Source organism: Piliocolobus tephrosceles, chromosome 21 (genome assembly GCF_002776525.5).
Source record: "Piliocolobus tephrosceles isolate RC106 chromosome 21, ASM277652v3, whole genome shotgun sequence".
Classification (NCBI taxonomy): domain Eukaryota; kingdom Metazoa; phylum Chordata; class Mammalia; order Primates; family Cercopithecidae; genus Piliocolobus; species Piliocolobus tephrosceles.
This window is the reverse complement of record NC_045454.1, coordinates 11,212,555-11,217,602: the sequence shown is the minus strand read 5'-3', so window position 1 is coordinate 11,217,602 and position 5,048 is coordinate 11,212,555. Positions and strand designations below refer to the sequence as shown.

Sequence of the window (5,048 nt, the reverse complement as noted above, 5' to 3'; positions counted from 1 at the left end):
AGATAGATAGATAGATAGATAGATAGATAGATAGATAGATAGATAGAAGATAGATAGATAGATAGATTTGTTTGTTTGTGATGGAGTCTTGCTCTGTCACCCAGGCTGGAGTGCAGTGGTGCCATCTCGGCTCACTGCAACCTCCACCTCCCAGGTTCAAGCAATTCTCCTGCCTCAACCTCCAGAGTAGCTGGGATTGCAGGTCCGTGCCAGCACACCTAACTAATTTTTATATTTTTAGTGGAGATGGGGTTTTACCACACTGGTCAGGCTTTTTTTTTTTTTTTTGAGACAGAGTCTCTCTCTGTTACCCAGGCTGGAGTGCAGTGGTGCGATCTCAGCTCACTGCAAGCTCCACCTCCTGGGTTCACACCATTCTCCTGCCTCAGCCTCCTGAGTAGCTGGGACTACAGGCGCCCGCCACCATGCTCGGCTACTTTTTTGCCTTTTTAGTAGAGATGGGGGTTTCACCATGTTAGCCAGGATGGTCTCGATCTCCTGACCTCATGATCCGCCCGCCTCAGTTTCTCAAAGTGCTGGTATTACAGGCGTGAGCCATAGTGCCCGGCCAAAACTTATTTGCTTTATATTTTCGCTTTCCCCTGGACCTGCCAGCCTGATTCCTTTTCCCTAATTAGGAGTCCACAACTAATGCTTATTGAACATTTACTATAGCCCAGAGGTACAGCTTCTCAGCAAACCAATGGGTCCTATTAGCATCCTCATTTTACAGCTGAGTAAACAGAGGTACAGACAGGTGGTGTGACTTGGCCAAGGTCTCACAGCTTAATTGATAGAGCCACATTTTTTTCTTTCTCTTTTTTATTATTAGTTAAAATTTTTATTTATTTTTTTTTTTAGAGACAGGATCTCGTTCTGTTGCCCAGGCTGGGATGAAGTGGCATGATCACAGTTCACTGCAACCTTGAACTCCTGGGCTCAAGCAATTCTCCCGCCTCGGCCTCCTGAGTAGCTGTAATCCCAGCACTTTGGGAGGCTAAAGAAGGTGGATTGCTTGAGCCCAGCAGTTTGAGAACAGCCCGGGCAACATGACGAAACCCCAACTCTACAAAAAAATATAGTAGCTGTATACCAGCTACTTGGGAGGCTGAGCCTGGGAGGTCAGTGAGCTGTGACTGCAACACTATACTTCAGCCTAGGTGCAGGAGTGAGACCCTGTCTCAAAACACACACACACACACACACACACACACACACACACACAGCCTGACAGAGGAATGCACTGTTGAAGGTGCTAACATGGAAGAGAACAACAGTGAAAGGCCAGGCGCTGGACCTCATGGCAGCACTCCAACTCCGGGAGCCAGCTATGCCTGAAGCCGGCCCATCGACTCCTGATGTCGCTGAAGAGTTACAATCAGGTTTTCAGCCACTCAAAACAGAAAGAGACCAAACTTACCCAGGGGAGGGATGAATGGATTCAGCCTGCTGATATGGCAATGGGAAGTAGGGTTCATGGAAAGGGGAAAGGTGGGACCGTGCAAGAGTGAGTGGGAACACGACCCATTCCAGGGGACAGACAGCAGATCATCGGGGTGGCTGTCATGCAAAATTTATAAGGGGTCATGGTGAGGTCATGGTGCCACCTTTCAGTTGCAAGAGAAAGGGAGAAGCCGTGACTATTGTAAAAGAAAAATAGAATCTCAGGACCCCAAATTTACTAGGCCAAAGGGAAAGTTTCAGCTGGGAAACTGAGGCATCAGTCCTGTCTTCCTTTTGTTCCCAGATTGCTGTAATTTTCCAACTCCGTATCATAGCTTAATTAATTAATTAATTAATTTTTTTCTGAGACAGAGTTTTGCTCTGTTGCCCAGGCTGGAGTGCAGTGGCACGATCTTGGCTCACCGCAACCTCCGCCTCCTGGGTTCAAGCGATTCTCCTGCCTCAGCCTCCCAAGTAGCTGGGACTACAGGCACGTGCCACCACACCCGGCTAACTATTTGTATTTTTAGTAGAGACGGGGTTTCACTGTGTTAGCCAGGATGGTCTCAATCTCTTGACCTCGTAATTCACCCACCCCGGCCTCCCAAAGTGCTAAGATTACAGGCGTGAGCCACCATGTCCGCCCATTTAAAAATTTAATTTAATTCATTATTTTTTTTGAGATGGAGTCTCATTCTGTTGCCTAGGCTGGAGTATAGCGGTGAGATCTCAGCTCACCGCAATCTCCACCTCCTGGGTTCATGAGATTCTTAAGCCTCGGCCTCCCAAGTAGCTGGAATTACAGGTGCCTGCCACCACACCCGGCTAATTTTTGTATTTTTAGTAGAGATGGGGTTTCGCCATGTTGGTCAGGCTGGTCTTGAACTCCTGACCTCAGGTGATCCACCCGCCTCTGCCTCCCAAAGTGCTGGGATTACAGGTGTGAGCCACCGCACCAGGCCAACACCGGATTATATCATGAAGGGAGAATCCAAAGGCTTCATGCAGGATCGGTGAGGGCCATTGAAGGGTCTAAGCAGCAGAGTGACACAATCAAGTTTGTGTTGTTAGAAGCTTCTGCACTCTGACACATTTGCTAGTGGGTGTGGAAGTTGGTACAGCCTCCCTGGAAAGTCATTAGGCAAAAGGCCTTAATCTTAGATCCTCCCACACCCTTTGCCACAGCAGTTCTTCTCTGAGGGATTTATTCCACGGTTATTGTCTTGCATGCGAAAAATCTCCACAGCCCTGCTTGCAGTAGCAAAAGACTAGAAGCAAACTAAGTACATATCAGGAAGGAACCAGCAAAATATGTTATGGCCCATTCATGTTATGGAACACTAGGCAGCTGTAGAAAAGAATGAGCCACATCTACAGGCATTGTACCGGCACAGTGGTAAATATTTAACCAGGCCGGGCATGATGTACTTGCAGCATTTTGGGGGGCCAAAGTGGGAGGATGGCTTGAGCCCGGGAGTTGAGCCTGGGCAACATAGCAAGACCCCTGTCTCTACAAAAAATACAAAAATTTGGCTGGGTGTGGTGGCTCACACCTGTCATCCCAACACTTTGGGAGGCCGAGGTGGGCAGATCACCTGAGGCCAGGAATTCAAGACCAGCCTGGCCAATGTGGCAAAACACTGTCTCTAGTAAAAATATAAAACTTAGCCAGGTGTGGTGGTACGCGCCTGTAATCTGAGCTGTTTGGGAGGCTGCAGCATGAAAATCGCTTGCATCCAAGAGGTGAAGGTTGCAATGAGCCGAGATCACACCATTGCACTTCAACCTGGGTGACAGAGCTAGACTCTATCTCAAAGAAAATACAAAAATTAGCTGGGTGTGGTGGCACATGCCAATAGTCCCAGCTACTCAGGAGGCTGAAGTGGGAGGATCGCTTGAGCCCAGGAGGTCAAGGTTGCAGTAAACTCTGATTGCACCACTGCACTCCAGCCTGAGTAACAGAGTAAAACCGTCCATATATATATTATATATTATATTGGAATATAATATGTTTTATATATTATATTATTATATATATTATATATTATATATATATAATTTTTTTTTGAGGTGTAGTCTCTCTCTGTTGCCCAAGCTGGAGTGCAGTGGCACGATCTCAGCTCACTACAAGCTCTGCCTCCCAGGTTCACGCTTTCTCCTGCTTCAGCCTCCCGAGTAGCTGGGACTACAAGCACCTGCCACCATGCCCAGCTAATTTTTTGTATTTTTAGGAGAGACGGGGTTTCACCGTGTTAGCCAGGATGGTCTCAATCTCCTGACCTTGTGATCCGCCCACCTTGGCCTCCCGAAGGGCTGAGATTACAGGCATGAGCCGCTGCGCCCAGCCAATTTACTCTTAAGGAAAAAGAAAAAGGTGCACCAGCCTAGGCAATATAATGCGATACTGTCTGTACAAAAAAAAATTTTTTTTTTTCTTGAGACAGAGTCTCATTCTGTCTCTAGGCTGGAGTGCAGTGGTGCAATCTTGGCTCACTGCAACCTCCGCCTCCTGGGTTCAAGCCATTCTCCTGCCTCAACCTCTGGAGTAGCTGGGATTACAGGCATGCACCACAACGCCCAGCTAATTTTTGTATTTTTTTTTAGTAGAAACGGGGTTTCACCATGTTGGCCAGCATGGTCTCGATCTCTTGACCTTGTGATCCGCCCGCCTCTGCCTCCCAAAGTGCTGGGATTACAGGCGTGAGCCACCGCGCCCGGCAAAAGTTTTTAATAAATTATCCAGGTGTCATGGACTTTAGCCTCAAGTGCATGGCCGCTCCCATTGACTGTGTGGGCCAGACCATGGAGCATATGTGCTCGAGCGTGGAGCACATTGGTTCTGCCATTGAACGCATGGGCCTGAACATGGAGCATATGGTGCTTGCAGGCATGGAGGCTGGCTTGGAGCACATGTGCCCCATGACGGATCACATGGTCACTGGCCTAGAGCACATGGGCGCCAAGAGCCTCGCATACATGGGCCTGGCCATGGGTGGTAGTGGCAGTGCCAGCTTTGACCGTGCCATCAATATGGAGTGTAACAACTTTGGAAGCTTTGCAGGTTCCTTTGGCAGAGCAGGAGACCATGCTCCTGGGAGTGGCCAGGAAGGCATGCCAGATATTTGTAAGAAATCTCCCATTCAGTTTTACATGGAAGGACAAATTCAACCAGTGTGGCCACATGCTGCACACTGACATCAAAATGGAGAACGGGAAGTCCAAGGGGTGCACTGCAGTGTGGTTAAGTTCGGACAGCCAGAGGTGATGAACGGCATGAAGCTGAGTGGCCAAGATTGATGTTCGAATAAATAGAAATGCTTAAGCAGTTGCCTTTTTTAAACATCAATACCAGACCTCTGAATTTGTACTTTTTTTCTTTCTTTCTTTTTTTTTTTGAGACAGGGTTTCGCTCTTGTTGCCCAGGCTGGACCGCAGTGGTGCGATCTCAGCTCTCCGCAACCTCTGCCTCCCGGGTTCAAGCGCTACTCCTGCCTCAGCCTCCTGAGCAGTTGGGATTACAGGTATGCTACCATGCCTGACTAATTTTGTATTTTTAGTAGAGACAGAGTTTCTCCGTGTTGGTCAGGCTGGTCTTGAACTCCTGA

General features: G+C 48.2%; 1 pseudogene; it reads left to right on the top strand.

The window, feature by feature from the left end:
* The first annotated feature begins 4,191 nt into the window (after positions 1–4,191).
* On the top strand, positions 4,192–4,765 carry LOC111556086 (annotated as a pseudogene).
* The last annotated feature ends 283 nt before the right edge of the window (positions 4,766–5,048 follow it).